Genomic DNA, 21,382 nt, shown 5'->3' with positions numbered 1-21,382 from the left:
TTCCAGGTGATACTAATGTACAGCCAGACATCAAGATTACAAATGTACTGACTTAGAATTAAGTCTGGTGCAAAAATCAGAGTGGAGAAGAGAGAAGAGATGAAAGGCCACAGAAGCCAGAGGAATCAAGCAAGTTCTCTATGCTCTAATAATGCTTTCCCCTTACATATTTTGCTATCATAATTGTAATGTATTTTATTATTTAACACACAGCATTCAAGCCCATGGCTCAGATGTATTTTTTCTGTTCTAAATTGTTTCACTATCTTTTGTGCTAAATATATTTATTTGTATTCTAGCATAATTCTCTTTAGATCCAACTAATTGCATTGACCAAAACAATTAACACTCTGCCAATTTATGTTTTCCAATTAATAGGAAAAAATGACAGAAGAACAGTATTTATGAAATTGGCTAACAAATAGTCTTTTCATTGTTTCTAGTCATAAGAAGTCATAAACCTTAACATAGATATTTTAATATAATTAATTGATACATTTATCAGTAGTGTTACTATTTTAAAGACAAGACTGTTTAATATTTATGGGAGGCCACTGATTTTCCTAGGCTCTTGCGCTAAGCCTAACAGACCAAACCAATATAGAATTTCATCAGTAGCAAAACTTCAGGTGATTGCAGGAGGCTCTGTAACCAATTAACCAATTAAGTTGTATGTATAGCTCACATCTGTTTTGTATAAATACCATCAGCTGATGTGGCTGGGGGGCGGTTGTGAGAGCCCGTCCTGGGTCTAAGAGCTGTCTGAATTGTGAGTTGCTATTGTTTTGCTTTCATTGCTCAGATTAAATCTTGAATTTTGTTAGTTTTAGAAATTTTTCTTTTGACAGATTTTGTGTCTTAGGATCCAAAGCAGATTTCTAGCTACCCCAGGAACATCTTGTAACCAGGTGTGGTATCTGCTGACCCTGATGTCGTCATGATTTTCTGACTGCATATAGAGGTGCAGGTAAATTCTCCCTTAGATTTCAGTTACCTGGATTTGTGCTTTGAGCTGTATGATTTTTTTTTTTGGTTTGCTTTTTATTTATTTTTTAATCCAAACTGTGTTTGGAAGTCACAACAGAAGCTGAACTAGGTTCCGTAGAATTAGGTAAGGTTGCTTGAAGTTGGAAGCATGGGTTCCTCTGGATCCATGAAGCCTAGAACTCCACCTTTAGGGATGCCATTCGCTGCTGGTTTGTGAGAGGATCTTTGGTGGATGCCTGGGTCAGACAGAAATCAGACTGGATTCAAAGTCTGAACCTCCTCCTCCAGATCCTGCTAATTTCATGTAGAATTTCCAGAACCTGTAGTTTTTATTTGTTCTAGAGATGAGTGAACTTTACCAGAAATAATTTACAAGTACAGCAGACAAATGAAATAAAACAGGAAAAATTGTTTTGCAGGTACAATATGAAAAGAAAAAGCAAAACAACCCATAGAAACAATGTGGTGTATATTTTAGTACACAGAGGTTTTTAAAAGATTTAACACTTTTCAAGAAAGTTGTTTATATAAGTCGCCCCCTTTAAGGGGAGGGGAACAACCAGCCTGCAGGCCATAGAAGACCTGCAAGGTCATCTGGTCTGGCCCTGCCGGACACAATTACAGGAAGAACTTGAAATTCAACAGCTCTCTCGCAGACTAATTTTCAGGTTCATCATTTTGTATGGCCCAGGAATGATATTATAAATCTCCAAATGGCTCTTGGAAGAAAAAGAATTCACCTCTGATGCTGAGATGGATGGTTGCTGCTGCTTAAAGACTTGAGCTCAGAACAATAGAGAAAGATAGTTTAGTCCATGGCAAAGGATATATTCTCTACACTACTCGTTAAGGGGCTCTTGCCTGAACTCTGTGACTTTGTTTAAAGAACTCGGGTTTAGCTGAGAAACCGCCTATCCTTAATTCCAAACCTATGTTCAGCAGAGGAAATGTATGTCTTTGGAGGAAATTGCTATTGTGGAGTTGCTGCCCTCTCCACCGTAGAGGGGAAGGACCCAATTGCTATGAGAGGCTTTGACAACAGAAAAGGCAAAGATTTGGTCTTCATAACAAGTCTCAATTTTGGCAATTTTTGTGTTAAATAGGCTTTCTGTGAACTTCAGTATCTAGCTTTGTTTAGCGAATCGGTCAAGTATAATTATTAAGAATTAATAAATTAGAATGTAAATAGGATGGAAGCTTGTGGATGAATTTGATGTTTCAGGAATCTTTTTTGGGTGGCTTGAAGTCTTGGAGTCATGTTGTTGTGGATGAAGTAATAGATACTTAAGAGATTTCTGATTTCTGATTTTTAGATAAAATACTGAAACTTGTTCCTAACCATTCTGATTTAGTTGTGTGTTGGAGGAGGGGGAAGACAGGATAAATATGATTCGGATTAGCGAGGCTTCCCAATTAGCTTTAATAACTAGGGTAGGCTACTAAGGATTTGTACTGAAAACAGCTGTTCATAGCTTTCATGGAGAAATGTGGAATGTGGAATGTGTGTTGACTAATTGGAAAACAAACTGAGTAATGAAATGACAGGTTGGTTGAGGCTGATAATCAGTGCATCAGATTTAACAGACACTGGATCATCTCTGTGTGACATACTCTAGGAATATTTGCCTCAGAGAGGAGAGAAAGTAAAGAGGGAGGGAAGAAAAACTGAACAGACGAGAAAGTTGTAGAAAACTTGTGGAAGATGAATCTTACAGAAGTATATAAGTGATCATTCTGGTTAAAATTAGAGGGGAACTGTAAATTTTTCTAGGAATTGGACATTGCTACAAAATATAAATACACAAAATTAGAATTTGGTTTCTTGTATTCAAACTTCTTTAGAGAATCACTGTGCTCTTTAAAGGAAATAGCTGTCTTGGTTGTTTTAACTGCTTAGAAAAACTGCGGCTATTGAACTGGGTTGTTTCCCACAGCTGTGCAGTTTTCTACATTTGCTTTTGAAATGTTGGTTGTTCTGGCTAAAAGGATTGCAGGTCATCCTGACCAGGAATTCCACCTTGATCAAGAGTTTTGAACCTTTGAGATTTCTGAAAAAATTCCACCAAATTGAGTTCTGGATTAAGTCTTTGGACATAAAATTTTGGAACATTTCAAGAAGGACCCCTGGGATTTCTGAAACATATTAAGCTAATTAGGTTTATTTAATGTATGTATAAAGTATTGTCAAATAACAAGTGCTAAATCATTTTGAGTTATTTTTGAATAAATGTGTTACATGTTTTATGAAACATCAGAATATTATCATCCTGGTCGGCGCCGTGGCTCACTAGGCTAATCCTCCGCCTTGCGGCGCCAGCACACCGGGTTCTAGTCCTGGTCGGTGTGCCGGATTCTGTCCCAGTTGTTCCTCTTCCAGGCCAGCTCTCTGCTGTGGCCAGGGAATGCAGTGGAGGATGGCCCAAGTACTTGGGCCCTGCACCCCATGGGAGACCAGGAGAAGCACCTGGCTCCTGCCATCAGATCAGCACGGTGCGCCCACCACAATGAACTGGCTGCAGGGGCCATTGGAGGGTGAACCAACGGCAAAGGAAGACCTTTCTCTCTGTCTCTCTCTCTCACTGTCCACTCTGCTTGTCAAAAAAAAAATATTATCATTCTAGTAAAACACTAATTCTAGTTATCTTAAAATATTATATGCAGTGGAAATATCTGAACTTCCTTGTCAATTTTATCATATTGTAACGAATTTCTATCATTTTTAAGTAAAGTTTAAGTAAATCTTTAAGTAGAGTCATGGATGGGACTATGAAAAATACAGATCTCAAGTAACATTGGGATCATACCACTGGGCTGGGTAACGATCCCTAAACCTTTTATGAAGGGACTGTTTAGTTCGTGACTGCTGATCCAACAACAGGGAAATACTTTGGCAGATTTTCATGCTGGGTTAGCCAGCGCTGAATTGCTGAGATGTAGAATTTGAATAAATTTCATGGTGTTGACCCAGATCAAATTGCCTACATTAGCCTGTTTAATGGGCATTGTTATATGCCCACATTGGAGAAATGGGACAAGTATTTGAAAGGTAAGCACATGGTTAAATATGGACTCATGGAAGGCCTGGAAAGTGGCCTGATCTGCGTTCTACAACTCATCATAGTGTAGTCAAAATGATACAAATTATGGAAATAAGCTAAAATGGTTTATGGCCAGGGTTTGTCAAAATCATCATCCTGGGAGGACAATCAAAACTTCAGGCAATATCCCTACAATCTGAACCATTAAATATTTACAAAGGAATTTCAGTCAGTTGCCACTTTGAGTGGGATATAAACTTATTTTTATAATAGTCTATGTTGAGTTAAGCTATTCTAACATTCAATTATGTATCCATGCAAGCAAATATCTTCTAAGAGTCTCCAATTTGCCCAATATTGCTTACATTATGGGGCCATAATATTGAACAGGGCCCATGAAGTCCTGATTGAGTTGTCTCTGTACTTCTAGCCTTTTTTGTTGCTTTCCCCTTTCCACTCAGCCTGCTTTTCTTTCTGTTCCTTTGACATTCTGGACTCCTTGCTGCTTTCATGTCTTCTCACATGCTGTTAATTTGCTCTGCACAAGCAAGTAGATTCATACCTCTTTTCACCAGCCTAACAATGACTCATTCTACAGAGGCTTGTTTGAACCTCATTTACATAACGAAAGGCAGGCTGAGCAAATTCTTCCTTTTAGGTGTTATTTCTTCCTATTTGTACAGTGTGCTTAACTACTTTGTAGTATCTTAAATGTTTGTTTCAAAATTAGACTGCATAGCCCCTAATGGCCGAGATGTCTACACTTATTAAGGATTTTGGATTTTATCATGGAAGAAATAAGAAACTTCTGAAGCATTTTAAACAGAGGTATGAGGATAATATAATTGCTTGAAATAGCAACCTCTCTGCAGTTTCTATACCACGACTTCTTTAAGATCCAATTTAAATCTTGCTTTCTTTAAGATGCCTTGCAGGTATCTCTGGATAAAATTAATATATACAGCTTCTTACATGACATATTCTTTGCAAGTATTTGTTACAATATTTATTTCATTAGACTTTGTAGATGAACACTCTAGGGCTTTATCTGTTTCTCCCACTATCTTGTGAATCCCTGGTGGACAGTAAGGTTGAATATTTTATTTTCACTTAGAAAATTTCTTATACAATATTCCAAATAGAATAGGTACAATTGCTCCTTTAAAATAGTTTCTAAACAAATACCTCCCTAGATCCTTCTCTATCTCATTTTCTATTTGAATTTCATAGAACATTTTAAAATTCAACTGGACTGTTTTATGCAAACCTGTGCTCCTATTGAATTCAACTCTGTTGGTTTCTTAAGTATATATTAAACAAAATACTTGAGTAACTATTATAGTATCTAAACAACACCTTTATTTTGACCAAAGATAAATTGCTAAACTAGTTTAACCATACATACTAAAAAAAATATATATTCTTATTTCATTATTAGGCAATTTTACACCACAGTACAGTGTTTGATTTAGTGCCTATTGATGTCAGTGGACTTACATTTAAATAGAAAACTTTGCATGCTAATTATATTTAATTCTTATAAATCTAAAATTAAGTCATTGACTTTTTCACAAAACAAGCAATATTAAATTTTAATTACCTTGTTTACTCACTTAATTATGTTTTCCTGTCAATTGCTTAAATAGTTATTAACTTTATAGTTAAATAATTGAAAACATCTTCTGTTTCTTAGTTTCCAAAATCATTAATTCATGAACTTAATGTTCCCATTTCAAGCAGGTTTACTTCATAAAATATTTAAAATCTGGCTTGACTTAAGTGTCACATAACAGAATAATAATCATAAATAATTATGTTTGTATACAACTGAAAGATTAGAATAAGTGAAATAAGCTAGACACAGAAAGACAAATATTATATGACCTCACATGTGGAATCTAAAGTAGTTAAACTTCTAAAAAACAGTAGAATTATGGTTAGTAGGGGCTGAGGTGAGAATGAGAGGATTGGGGAAATGGTCATAAGATAAAAATTTCATTTGGAATACAAGAATAAGCTCACATACCTATTATATAAGACTATAGTTAATAAAAATGTGTTATATACTTGATAAATGTTTAGATAGTAGATAATTAAAGTATTCTGAGCACAAAAAATGGATGTGTGAGGTAAAGTGTGGTAATTAACTTGACTTAGTCTTTCTAGTGTATATTTCAAGATGTTGCACACCAAAAATATATATAACATTCTTCAAATTAAGCAATGAAAGTTAAACTATACAGTAGGTTTCCAACACTTCGTATGAGAAAAAGTAAAATTTTTCAACTTTTACATTAATGATGTTGAAATGATCTTTTAGACACATTGGTTTCAATAATGTAAATTATTGCCATCTTTACATGTTACAAAGGACAGTAAGTCATTTAAAATAGAAATATAGAAAAGATGGTAAGACAGAAGAAAAAGTTGAATGATTTAATATGCTTAAAAGTTTCAAGTTATCAAATCATGTATAACTTTATCAAAAACTCATGAAAGTCTGTCTTCAAATTTGCACATTAAGTTGTTCTGGCCAGATGAACCATTCAAGATGAGCATGGTAATCTAATTAAGCAGATGTTCATCAGCATTACCTTCCCAAATGGGAAACACATTATAAAAGTGGCTGATAGGCTGTCTCAACTTGCAGAGTATGGTCTAGTCACTCATACCTTTGATTTTTAAACAAATTACATCTCCATCCTTTATATATATTAACACATCCCTAGATCATATTTCATATTCTAATTCAAACTTGCCTGTAGATTGATCTTTCTAATATTTGCTTACAAAATCATCAGTTTTACCAGCATAAGCATAATTGTAAAAGCATTGTTAGTTTCAAAGTTGTTTGTATCTTAAGAAATCTTTCTTCAGTAATGTTAAAATTATTTATTTATTTATTTTTTTATTTATTTTTTTTTTTGAGAGGCAGAGAGGCAATGCTTCCATCCTTTGGTCTATTCCAGGTAGCCACAATGGCAAGGTTTGGTAAAAGCTAAAGCTTGGAGCCAGAAGCTAAATGCAATTCAGGTCTCCCACATGGGCAAGAGAAACCCAATTACTTGGAGCCATCCCTGCTACCTACTAGAGTCTGATTTTTGCAGGAAGCCATGGTTGGGAACCAAAACTGGGAGTTGAACTCAGGCATTCAAACGTGGGTTGTGGATGTCTTAACTACTAGACCAAATGCCAGTAGTTCTACCCTTCAATTTTTATGGTGGGTGAGGTTTATGCTCAAGGTTCTGTTATTAAGTGATACTAAGGATGGAAATGGTCAATACTAAATTAAGAGAATTTGAGAAAATTGGTGTAGTTACAATGAAAACATAGTGACGATCCTAATATTTAGAGTTTTTGAGCAATTTTGGATTATATGAGTAAAGAATAAAATTAAAGCTCTTATGAACTTTTGAGAATCTTGAATTTTATACCAAAAGCAAGAATAATTCACGATTGGTGATACTTGGTTCTCTGGGAAATTGAGCATGTATAACAAAGTACTTCCCTTTTCTGCTCTACCAATCCCCTTCTTTAGAATTTTAAGTTGCATTATATTTAAAATAGGGGACTGACAGAACAGTTCCATTTGTGCCTGGATAAATGAACTGTCTTGTTCAGATAACCCATGAAGCCAGTTTATTTCTTTGAGAGGTAGAGTTACTGACAGTGAGAGAAAGAAAGTCTTCTATCCGCTGGTTCACTCCCCAAATGGCTGCAACAGCCAGAGCTGCGCCGGTCTGAAGCCAGGGGCCAGGAGCTTCTTCTGGGTCTCCCAAACAGGTACAGGGGCCTAAGGACGTGTGCCATCTTCTACTGTTCTCCAGGCCATTAGCAGAGAGCTGGATCAGAAGAGGAACAGCCGGGACTAGAACTGGCGCCCATATGGGATGCTGGCACCACAGGTGGAGGATGAACCTACTGAGCTACAGCACCAGCCCTCAATTGTCTCTTAAGTTAGCCCACGTCAGCTGAAATACTTCTCTAAAATTGCAAAAAACAAACAAACAAACAAAAAAACAAAAACCTGGCATTCTTTTCTTATCTACTTACTCTAATTCCTGTTAAATTTAGGAAAGAGCATCTTATAAAACTTTTATTTTTCAGTTAGCAGGTGACCAAGGTGGTTTCTATTATCACTACCCAGAGAAAATTCACTTTTTTTATGTGCAACTCTTAATACCATCCCTTTGAGGATCTTCTCAAATACCCTTGAGAATGAGAACATACCTATGAATACGTTCCCTAACACTTAGGCCATTAGGTTATATCTGTCTTTATGCTTATCGCTTCCTCTAAATCAGAGGTATATATAATAGAACTGTGTGAACCACATATATGATTTAAAAAGGTAGAATTATAAAAAGTAAAATTACTTGAATGACCCATTCAACTTAACATATCTAAAACACTATAATTTATTCCAGTATATTGACACTTAAGTCATGGCTTACTTTTATATTAAAGTTGATCATTAAAACACAGTAAGCATTTGATATTTACTACATATCTCAATTGGGATCAGCCATATATGACAGAATACTCTGTAGCCACATGTGGCCTGTAGCTTCTGTGTTGGACAGCACAGTTGTATGCTGAGGATTGATTGACTTCATGCATCAAACCTTAGGTATTCATTTTTTTTTCCTTCTATGTATGTGTCCCTTTATTTGAGAAGACAAATAATTTATACCTATCTCTATTCACTCAGTCTCCACGCTTACATTTCAAGCTCTTCATCTAATGGCAAACTGCATTTACTTTCTGACTACTTGCTGAAATACCACTGCAAGAATCTCCACTGTCAGCAGCATTAATATTGAATCATCAACTAAATCCTTTTCGTATGTACAACATAATACAAATTATTTCTTAGGCAAATGGCATGTATTTCTCCCAAAGTACAGCAGAATATGTTATCCCACTTGTGAGATGAGGATTCTGAAACTAAAATATACTGCATAACTGACATAGTTATGCTCTGTATAGTAACTGAGTACTCGGGCACGGATTCAACACATACCCATATTCTTCACTATAAACTGTACATTAACGAGCCTAATACACCACTGACTGGACCCTGTGTTTTGGTAGAGATGCTCAGAGAAGGACTATAAAAGTATTGATATCAATCTGTTTGATAAGTGATGATAGAAATGAAAAGATGTCAAGAGATGGAAGCATTCAAAATATAGTGAAAGCCATTCTTCTGGTGGAGTTAAGCCTAATTTAATTTCCAAGAGGATTTTTAATTTTTAAAGTTTTCTTTTTAGTGTTAAACAAGCTGTTACAACTCTGAGAATTTTTCTAGTCCTTAATTGTTTGGCATTAAGGTAAATCCAAACTTATATAAATAAAGATAAACTATCTTAGTAAAATATAACTTTTATATATGACCTACAAAAGTTAATGCTGAAGCTCACTTGGCTAATCCTCCGCCTGCGGCGCTGGCACCCTGGGTTCTAGTCCCGATTGGGGTGCTGGGTTCTGCCCCTGTTGCTTCTCTTCCAGTCCAGCTCTCTGCTGTGGCCCGGGAAGGCAGTGGAGGATGACCCAAGTGCTTGGGCCCTGCACCCGCATGGGAAACCAGGAGGAAGCACCTGGCTCCTGGCTTTGGATTGGCATAGTGCGCTGGCTGTAGTGGCCATTTGGGGGGTAAACCAATGGAAGGAAGACCTTTCTCTCTGTCTCTCTCTTTCTCACTATCTAACTTTGCCTGTCAAAAAAAAAAAAAAAGTTAAGGTATATATCTTTACATAATTTTAAATTATAATTAACCCAAAATGAGGTAAAAGCAAAAGCTTGCTAATATGTGGCTTGTTTGTTATGGCTTTTTAATTATTAATTTTTGCTGAAATTTTATATTTAAAAATGTTATCTAATACTATAGGAAAGATGAAGGGAGAAAAATCTGAACATCTACCAGAAAATTTTGAAAATAGATTGGAATTTTTCATGCCTAATGATGTTAAGGTCTTATATAGCATATCATTCTTTTTATTTATTTGAAAGGTAGAGTTAAGAGAGGAGAGATGGAGAGGTCTTCTAGCCACTGGTTCACCCCCAGATGGCTGCAATGACGAGCTGGGCTGATTCAAAACTAGGAGTTTCTTATGAGTCTCCCACATTGGTACAGGGGCCCAAGCACTTGGGCCATCTTCCATTGTTATCTCATGCCATAGCAGAGAGATGGATCAGAAGAGAAGCAGCTGAGACATAAACTGGTGCCCATAGGGGATGCTGGTGCTGCAGGCAGAGTATTAATATACTGTGCCACAGCACCAAGCCCATAGCTTGTCATTCTAATTCAAGATTCTGTTTATTTTATTCAGATGGCTTCCCAATAAGACTCAAGGTATTAATGGAAACTTTTGATATTTGGTATGTGCCAAAAACACAAAATTCATGAGGTCATAGTTTTTGTTTTTGTTTTTGTTTTTTTTTTCACGAGATGGGATACACAACTGCTACTTAATAGTTTAAACTTAGTTATTAGCAAAAACAGAGACAAACTGTTTTGTCTTACTGATTGATTTTCCACTTGAAGTGGTGCTGAAATTGGTAGGCAAGAAAATGAGCACTAAGTAGGTGGGAAAAAAAAAATCACTGTACCCTGTGAAATTCAGACATTACAACACAAGTCAAAAAGTCAAATCAATCTAAAAATATATTAATTACAAATGTTATAAAACTACCAAAATATGCTAATTCCTAAAAAATATTTCATTTTAAAAATCTTTATTCTATACACAGCTCATTATCTTTATTACTTTGAGTGATACATTCTGACAACAAGGTGTATTAAATCTAGTAACAATTTATTTCAGTACACTTGAGTTAATATCTACTTAATCTGTATTACAGATATTAATGAAATAAATGAAAAGTTTATAAAATTACCCTAGAGGTTAGAATGTCTTTAATTGGGCTGTTTGATTAATGTCTCTATGTATAATCTGAAGTCATGAATTTTTCTAAATTCATACACACACGTGAATGATATATTCATCCAACTTGGGAAAGATTTAGAATTTTACTTTAATACTAAGACTTAAATATACCAGGGCTGGCAGGGTGGCGTAGCTGGTAAAGCTGCAGTCTGTAGTGCCAGCATCCCATATGGGCACCAATTCGAGTCCCAGATTCTCCACTTCCCATCCAGTTCTCTGCTATGGCCAGGGAAAGCAGTGGAAGATGGCCCAAGTGCTTGGGCCCCTGCATCCACATGGGAGACCCTAAAGAAGCTCCTGGCTCCTGGCTTTGGATCCGTGCAGCTCCAGCCATTGTGGCCATCTGCCAGCAGATAGAAGACTTCCCCCACCCCCACCTCTGCCTCTCCTTCTCTCTGTAACTCTGACATTCAAATAAATAAATCTTTAAAAAATACAAAAAAAAAAGACTTCATACCTATCTTCAACTGTAGTTATTGAATTATTGAAATTCTGAGAACTAATTTACAGTAAATTTGGCATATTACTAAATAGTAATACATAAATAGGAATGTTTTGCAGAGCCACGATAAAGATAAGTATACATAGTGGTACTCATTCATAGTAAATATAGTATCGTGTATAGACAAAGGAATGTAATTTGTAACATATTTCACATTTGGACAAAATCTTTTTTATTCTAACTAGTGACCAACAGATGCATTCATTTGCAGTGTTTATACTGTAGTCTTTCATTCTAGTCCTGATCTACCACTCTATCCTAATTCACACAATATTCTAAACAACTGTAACAAGTGACTAATTTATAATGCTCTATAGTCAAACTTTCATATTAACTATAAAATCTTCATTTCTTCCTCCCATTCATGTGTAAGAAAATCCAGATATCTCATTGAGGTGTAAATGAAGGGCTTCCCAATTGTATCAAAAGTTTTTATGAGTATATTTAATATCATTACATAATTAATTTCTAGATTATAGCCCTGGGAACATATTAAATTCTTTTATTTTGATTGCAAAGTTGTCATTAATTTCTTGGCCATAAAATCTAAAAGTCCTATCACTTGATCTATTGATGGGAAACTCATCTTAGTATTTATAACTTTTCCTCTGTAATGCTTCAATGCTTTATTTCCATAACAATTATGAGCACTTTGTCCAGAATTGTCATTGTGTAACTATATTTTAGTAATCACTTGTTCATATTTATACATCTCTCTCTTCCCCAAACCACTCTTCTTGAAAGTTTTGCTCCCATACCCAGAAGGTTCAAATGTTCGTCCCAGTTTCAAATCCAGGCTGTTTTTACAATGTGTGTTGTTCTGTGTTGAGAATTTTGAGTCCGCAGAGAAAATATCAGAACAAAATGTGAGGTATAAGACAAGATAATAAGGAGAACAAATGGAAATAGTTTGAAAAATATCAATGTAAATATGATAAACTATTTTATGGAGAGCAATTGTTCATACTAATTTTAAAATATGTTATTTGAGAGGCACAGTTACAGATAAAGGGAGAGACAGAGAGAAATGTCTTCTATCTGCTGCTTCATTCCCCAAATGGCCACAATGTCCGGAGCAGGGCTGATCCAAATTCAAGAGCCTCTTCCAGATGTTCCACATGGGTGTAGGGGCCCAAGCACTTGAACCATCTTCCACTGCTTTCCTAGGCCACATACAGAGAGCTGGATCAGAAGAGTAGCAGCCAGGACACAAATTGACACACATGGGGTGCTAGGGCCACAGTTGAAGGCTTAGCCTATTATGCAACAGTATCAGCTGCTATTCCAAACACCCCTCACAGAGTGTAAAGACTAATGTAAAATATTTGAGAACATAGAAGCTTTTTGTTGTTCCAAGTGTATTATTTGGTTTAGATAGAGCTCTGACTTGTTGAAACTAACAAGTATTTTTGAGCACCTAAAGAGTTGCAGTAGCTTAAAGGATAAGAAAATTTAGCATTACTTATATTCAACTGAAGTTGCTTATTTAGATCTTTGTATCCATAGCTTCATCTACAAGACATTCTTGCTAAAACTTAAGCTATGGCATAGCACTCTTTCTCAGACTGCAAACTTTAAATGAAAAGAACCATGTATTCTATTTATGCTGTTGATAATTGTTTACTATTGTACTTTTAGGTAAAATTCTTTTAAAAACAGCTATTGAGATAATATTTACATTTCATACTATTTAACTTAATGTTTAAAGTACATTTACAGGATTGTATAATTTGCTCCATAATCTAACATGAATACCTTTCATTACATATGTTGATACACACACACACACACACACACACACCCTGTGTTCATTAGTGATTACTCCCTATTCCCTTCTACTTCTCAATCTCAGCTCTTGGCAACCCCTAACACATTTCCTTTTCTTTTTTAAGAAAATTTTCATAATTATAAATTTCAAAAGTACAGCTTTTGGATTATAGCGTTTTTCCCCCCTATAACAACCCTCCCCCCTGCAACCATCCAATCTCCTACTCCCTCTCCCATTCCATTCTTCATTGAGATTCATTTTTATTATCTTCATATACAGAAAATCAACTAGTGTATACTAAGTAAAGATTTCAACAGTTTGCACCCACAGAGACACACAAAGTATAGAGTACTGTTTGAAGACTAGTTTTACTGTTAATTTGCATAGTACAACACATTAAGGACAGAGATCCTACATGGGGAGTAAGCGCACAGTGTCTCCCATTGTTGATTTAACCATTGACACTTATTTATGGCATCAGTAATCACCTGAGGCTCTTGTCATGAGCTGCCAAGGCTATGGAAGCCCCCTGAGTTCACCGACTCTGATCATATTTAGACAATCCATGGTCAAAGTGGAAGTTCTCTCCTCCCTTCAGAGAAAGGTACCCCCTTCTTTGATGGCCCGTTCTTTCCACTGGGATCTCACTCACAGAGATCTTTCATTTAGGTCATTTTTCCCCCCAGAGTGTATTGGCTTTCCATGCCTGAGAAACTCTCATGGGCTTTTTAGCCAGAATGGAATGCCTTAAGTGCTGATTCTGAGGCCAGAGTGTTGTTTAGGGTATTTGCCATTCTGTGAGTCTGTTGTGTATCCTGCTTCCCATGTTGGGTCATTCTTTACTTTTTAATTCTATCAACTATTATTAGAGGATACTGGTCTCATTTATGTGATCCCTTTGACACTTAATCCTATCTTTATGATCAATTATGAACTTAAACTGATCAATTTAACTAGTAGGATGGCATTGATTCATGCCAACTTAATGGGATTTAGAATCCCATGGCACGTTTCTAGCTCTACTGTTAGGGGTAAGTCCAAGTGATCATGTGCCGAATTGTACATCACCTCCCTCTCTTCTTCCCACTTTTATTTTTAACAGATATCAATTTTCAGTTAAACACATAATAATAATTGTGTTAATTAAAGAGTTCAACCGATGGTATTAAGTAGAAAAAGAAAATACTAAAAGAATAAAATTGTAAGCTGTTCAACAATGACTTGATCAGCCCTTTCCTGACTGTTGAGGAACAACACATTTCCTTTTAAAGCTTTGTTCTATGTAAGCTACTTTCTTTGTTTCCAAGGAATTTCCAGGATAGTTGTCGCTCCCCGTCTTCGTGGAGGAACGACACAGGACCCTGCGCTGTTCTTTTGTCTGCTCGGCCCTCCCCAGGTTTGCTGCTGGTTCTTCCCGGGTTAGCTACTATCCCTTCCACCTCCGTGGAAGGGCAGTTCCCCCTGGCCACATTCCCCACTTCCGCAGGGGAGCGGCACACCGCCGGCCGGCTCTCTGGGGGCTGCACAGGTGTTCCCCTTAGATGTTCCCCTTAGATGTTCCCGGTGCATGCCGTCTCTCTCCTCCTTTATAGTCCTCCTCTGCCAATCCCAACTCAGCTGCCCACACGCCGAGTACACTGCTCTCCTCCAATCAGGAGCAAGTCCTGCAGTTTATTGGTTGAACTGGAGGCAACTGTGCAGAAGCTGTTTACTTCTCTCCCAGCGCCATATTGTGGGAGAGCAGATGCATAGAATAAGTCTTAATTCCAGTAACTCAGTCCAGTCCGGGCTGCTCCCCACAGATAGTGAAGAAAGACATATGTAATTAACCATATGGCTTTCTCCCCTAGTTTTTCTGAATATAACAAAATCCAAGATAATAATTAAATGAATGATTTTTATTACATAAAAGGAATCAAGATGAAAAAAATCCAGGGATGGGTTTTCAGGTTCATAAAACAATTAGCCTTTACTTCCTTTCGTTTTCCTTTTCCAATATTTTCATGCATGTTTTGTTTATTATGATATCTCATGACCAAACATGCAAATCCCAGCATTTCAGGAGAAAAAAAAAAAAAACAATAAATACAAGAATGTGGAAATCATATACATCTCACCTGAATCTGCCTTTTTAAGGTATTCTTCAGCAGACAATGTTTAGTCACATTAAATCTATCTAGTAGAGAATGTTACAGGTTTATGCTTGGATTCATTTCCAACTTGAATTATAATTAAGACTAGAATTAGTTTATTAGACTCAGGACTCTAAGGAAAAAATGGAAGTAAATGTTAATGATAGAAAATGAATACTACTATAAAAGCAAATGAAGTAAAACTTTTATGACAGACTGAAGACACCACAGCAGGTGAACAGGCAAAGATTTAAGGAAGTGTTGAAGGATAAAGGAAACATTCACACATTGGGGGAAGGATACCTAATCAGGGGGAATTTTAGTAGCAATCATGTTTGCAGAAGAGCTCGGGCACTACATGGAAATCATGTCAGAAAACGTTTCGACATTACTGATTCTCTTTTTGTTTATGAGGTTTCTGGTGAGTCAAAGGACTGAGAATGACAATGAGGAGGTAAGAACACCTGCTCCTCTGAAAAACAACTATTAACCGGTATAAATGTTTATAGCCATTGAGATCTCTCTCTTTTTTTAAGAGCACATAGCAGATAAAGATTTTTATCAAGTAACCCTATCTAATCTGATTTTATCTTCATTAATGATGGACATCAACTACAATATGGGCATGAGTGGTTTCCTGTGTGTTTCTCCTGCTTAGGTTAATTGGATTTTTTAATCTGTGGATTAATAACATTGCAAAAATTTGACAAATTTCCAGCATTCATTTGAGTATTTTTCTCTCTTCGTTCCAGGGACTTGACTTATATGTATGGTAAATGGCTTCATATTGCCCCACTGGTCACTGATACTACTCATGACTTCTAGTACTTTAATTTTTTTATAGGCTTTGTTTCACTTATTTTCTAATCCTGTGTCTTCAAGTTTACTTACCAGATATTTTCATGGAATGTAAAATATATTAATCTCATATTTTTAACTATTACATGTCATCTCTTAACTCTATATTTAAATCTCTCTTCATCATATTTATACCTTCCTTTCCATATCTGAACATAAATGATATATGAATAGGTGTTTAGTGTTGTTTCATTTTAGCATGTTGCCTCTGAATCATTTTTTCTTCATCAAGTTTCTTCTTAGATACACCTCACATTTCAATTTGCTTTTGCAATTTTTTTTTCATTTTACTTAAAAGGTAAAGAGACACAGAGAGAGATCCTCCATCTCTGGTTCAGTCCTCAAATGCCTGTCATGCCAGGATTGGGCCAGGCCAAAGTCAGGAGCCAGGAACGTGAGATAGATACCCCATGAGGATGGAAAGGACCCAAGAACATGTGGCATTATTAGCTGTCTCTCAGGATGTGTGTTAGCAGGAAGCCAGAATTAGAAGGGGAACCAGAAATCAAACCAGGAAGCCCAATGTAGAATGTGAACTAAACACCTGCCATCTCTCTATTTTTAATCTTCATACATCTAACAATTATTGTCCACATTCTAGACACTATATATTATTTGTCCAATACTATATGATGTTGCATTCTTTTTTTTAAACTTTTATTTAATGAGTAGAAATTTCCAAAGTATAGCTTATGGATTACAATGGCTTCCCCCTCAATAACGTCCCTCCCACCCGCAACCCTCCCCTTTCCCACTCGCTCTCCCCTTCCATTCACAACAAGATTCATTTTCGTTTCTCTTTATATACAGAAGATCAGTTTAGCATACATTAAGTAAAGATTTCAACAGTTTGCTCCCACACAGAAACATAAAGTGAAAAATACTGTTTGAGTACTACTTATAGCATTAAATCTCAATGTACAGCACACTAACGACAGAGATCCTACATGAGGAGCAAGTGCACAGTGACTCCTGTTGTTGACTTAACAAATTGACACTCTTGTTTATGGCATCAGTAATCAGCCTAGGCTCTTGTCATGAGCTGCCAAGGCTATGGAAGCCCCCTGAGTTCACCGACTCTGATCATATTTAGACAAGGCCATGGTCAAAGTGGAAGTTCTCTCCTGCCTTCAGAGAAAGGTACCCCCTTCTTTGATGGCCCATTCTTTCCACTGGGATCTCACTTGCAGAGATCTTTCATTTAGTTTTTTTTTTTTTTTTTCCCCCCAGAGTGTATTGGCTTTCCATGCCTGAAATACTCTCATGGGTTTTTCAGCTGGATCCGCATGCCTTAAGGGCTGATTCTGAGGCCAGAGTGCTGTTTAGGACATCTGCCATTCTATGGGTCTGCTATGTATCTCACTTCCTGTCGCTCCCCCTCTTCGTGGAGGAGCAACACAGGACCCTGCGCTGTTCTTTCGTCTGCTCGGCCCTCCCCGGGTTTGCTGCTGGTTCTTCCCGGGTTGGCTACTATCCCTTCCACCTCCGTGGAAGGGCAGTTCCCCCTGGCCGCATTCCCCACTTCCGCAGGGGAGCGGCACACCGCCGGCCGGCTCTCTGGGGGCTGCACGGGTTCCCTTAGATGTTCCCCATAGATGTTCCTCGTGCATGCCGTCTCTCTCCTCCTTTATAGTCCTCCTCCGCCAATCCCAACTCGGCTGCCCACACGCCGAGTACGCTGCTCTCCTCCAATCAGGAGCAAGTCCTACAGCTCATTAGTTGAACTCGAGGCAGCTGTGCGGAAGCTGTTTACTTCTCTCCCAACGCCATATTGTGGGAGAGCAGATGCATAGAATAAGTCTTAATTCGAGTAACAGTCTAGTCCGGATTGCTCCCCACACTTCCCATGTTGGATCGTTCTCTCCCTTTTTTATTCTATCAGCTAGTATTTGCAGACACTAGTCTTGTTTATGTGATCCCTTTGGCTCTTAGTCCTATCATTATGATCAATTGTGAACAGAAATTGATCACTGGGACTAGTGAGATGGCATTGGTACATGCCACCTTGATGGGATTGAATTGGAATCCCCTGGTATGTTTCTAACTCTACCGTTTGAGGTAAGTCAGCTTAAGCATGTCCCGAATTGCACATCTCTTCCCTCTCTTATTCCCACTCTTATATTTAACAGCAATCACTTTTCAGTTAAGTTTCAACACTTAAGAAGAATTGTGTATTGATTACAGTATTCAACTAAAAGTATTAAGTAGAACAAACAAAAAAAAATACTAAGAAGGATAACATATTAAGCTGCTCATCAACAGTCAGGGTGAGGGTTGATAAAGTCACCGTTTCTCATAGTGTTCATTTCACTTTAACAGGTTTCCTTTTTGGTGCTCAGTTAGTTGTCACCTATCAAGGAGAACAAGTGGTATTTGTCCCTTTGGGATTGGCTTATTTTACTCAGCATAATGTTTTCCAAATTCCTAACAGGGATCACTTTTCAGTTAAAATTTAAACACCTAAGAATAATTGTGTTAGAGTTCAACCAATGGTACTAGAACAAAAAAAATGCTAAAATGGATAAAGTATTACATTGTACATCAACCGTCAGGACAAGAGCTGATCAAGTCACTGTTTCTCATAGCGTCCATTTCACTTCAACAGTTTTCCCCTTTGGTGCTCAGTTAGTTGTTGCCAATCAGGGAGAACATATGATATTTGTCCCTTTGGGACTGGCTTAATTCACTCAACATAATGTTTTCCAAATTCCTCCATCTTGTTGCAAATGAGCGGGTTTCATTGTTTTTGACTGCTGTATAGTATTCTATAGAGTACATGTCCCATAATTTCTTCATCCAGTCTACTGTTGATGGGCATTTAGGTTGATTCCAGGTCTTAGCTATTGTGAATTGAGCTGCAATAAACATTAATGTGCAGACAGCTTTTTTGCCAATTTAATTTCCTTTGGGTAAATTCCAAAGAGTGGGATGGCTGGATTTAATGGTAGCGTTATATTCAGGTTTCTGAGGAATCTCCAGACGGACTTCCATAGTGGCTGCATTCCCACCAACAGTGGGTTAGTGTCCCTTTTTCCCCTTTTAAGGAAGTCTCTCATTCTCAATGGAACAAACACAAAGAGTTAACTTGTTTTGTGTGAACTCAGATTTTTGGAGTTTTTAAATCACCAGTAGTTTGTCCTTCAAGAAGTTTTCCTGAATCTGTGGTCTTTTCACCCTAGGGATTCACAAGTATGTGCTTAGCCAAAGACTCATGAGGACTCTAAAATAATTCATGGGTGTATTTTGTAAGCCATGTCTCTGATATTCTGCTCTGCATATCCCAGCCACTTGAGCCTTCCAGTATTGTGAGGGTAACCGAATTCTTTCCTCATCAGCTGTTCCAGGGTCTGTTTGGATTTACCCTTAATTCGCTTAACCAAACACAAAAAGCCTGAGACATCATGGAGCACATGAAATTCACTTCTCCCAGAAATAGCAGTCTATTTTATGTCTAAAAATATCTATTTCCTCAATTTTGCTCAATTTTCAAGTTTATTTCATATTACTATGGCAAAAACACAATTCAACCTACTTATAACTTTAAGGCTAGGAACAGATATCCTGAGAGCTTTTTATAGAGCAAGGAGGAGATAATAAAAATGGATTACAATTTCATACAAATTAATAAAGATAAGAAAAATAGAATGGCTTTTTTAAGAAGATTAAAGAAAAATTCATATTCAATCTGTTCTTCTCTACCCAGTGAAGCAATTTTTCAAAGAAGGTCAATGAAAAAGGTCTATGACATAAAAAGAAAAAAAAACAGTACAATACCATTACTATTAATGCTAATGTAACAATTTTTTCATTAAACAATGATACCAAATAGTAACTTGGAGCGATGATTAAACTTATAAAACATGTTTATATACATGTATGGTATATAGAAAAGACTTTTTTACCTCATTTTTTTTTAAAAAGATTCATTTATTTATTTGAAAGTCAGAGAGAGAAAGAGAAAGAGAGAGGTCTTCCATCTGCTGGTTCACTTCCTATTTGGCTGCAACAGCCGGAGCTGTGCCAATCTGAAGCCAGGAGCCATGAGTGTCTTCCAGGTCTTCCCAATGGGTACAGGAATGCAAGGACTTGGGCCATCTTCTACTGCTTTCCCAGGCCATAGCAGGGAGCTGGATTGGAAGTGGAGCAACCAGGTCTTGTACCGGTGCCCATATGGGATGTCAGAATTGCAGGCAGTGGCTGTACCCACTACACCACAGCACCGGCCCCACTTCATACTTTAAAAAAAGGAATATTGCTATCTAAAAATTTATAATGCCACCTTGTGACATTTATGAATATCTTTATCACAATAGTAGCGAAAAGGATGATGAGTAAATTGAACTTAAACTATAATTAAACTTTAATTATTTTATATAGAATAGTATAATAGAATCCAATATATTTAATATAGTATAATTTAATCATAAACAATAGTGTAATATAAGTTCATTTTGATAAGTTGAAATGCATACCTTAAACCCTTTAACACAACAAAAATGCACAATGATATAGCTATAAGTCAGTGCAAGAGATGCAGAAAAATGTGAATTATAGAAATCAGAAAAAATTGATACAAATGTAAAGTCAAGAAAATAGATTCAATATCCCAAATATGAAAAAGCATATTAATAACAGGCATAATAACCTTCAGGGAAACATGCATTATCAGATTAACAGGGGGATACTCTAGTAATGCAGATTTTGACTAACTCTCATACTTGAACTTCAAAAACCCAAGGAATGAATAGGGTATAGAACTATTCAGAATCCTTGAAAAATTATACGACCTTTTTCAAAAAATTAAAACAGGCAAAATAATTGGTAAAGATATTAAAGATCTTAATGTATCTGAATACTTTTGAATTCATTGACATTTGGATTCACGAACACAAAGCTTAGTAATTTTAGAATAAATGCCTTTTCAAATGCATGTGAAATGTACACATGATAGACCATATTCTCTGCCACATACTTACGGACTTTCAAATATGAAAATCTTGAGATTATATGGTTACAACAGAATAAATTTTGAAGCTAATTATAAATGAAAGTTTAATGATATGAGTAAATATATGTCTAGGATTGAGCACTTTACCTGTGCCTGTATGGGTTTGCAGGCGGTGGCTTAACTTGCTTTGCCACAGCAC

At 36.7% G+C, this 21,382-nt stretch overlaps 1 long non-coding RNA gene across 2 annotated transcripts in view; it reads left to right on the top strand.

Annotated features, from left to right (window-relative positions):
* The first annotated feature begins 694 nt into the window (after positions 1–694).
* Positions 695–21,382, top strand: part of LOC149123780 (uncharacterized) — a 36,069-nt gene continuing 15,381 nt past the window's right edge. Inside the window, exons 1-2 of one of the 2 annotated variants that reach the window (XR_016215138.1) lie at positions 695–769; positions 849–967. This is a non-coding gene — a long non-coding RNA (uncharacterized LOC149123780). The remainder of the gene's footprint in view (positions 770–848; positions 968–21,382) is intronic. The other variant, XR_016215139.1, reaches the window with a different exon arrangement.

Source organism: Oryctolagus cuniculus, chromosome 10 (genome assembly GCF_051225735.1).
Source record: "Oryctolagus cuniculus isolate XC-2025 breed Fujian yellow rabbit chromosome 10, ASM5122573v1, whole genome shotgun sequence".
NCBI lineage: Eukaryota > Metazoa > Chordata > Mammalia > Lagomorpha > Leporidae > Oryctolagus > Oryctolagus cuniculus.
This window is presented reverse-complemented; position numbering and strand designations above follow the sequence as displayed.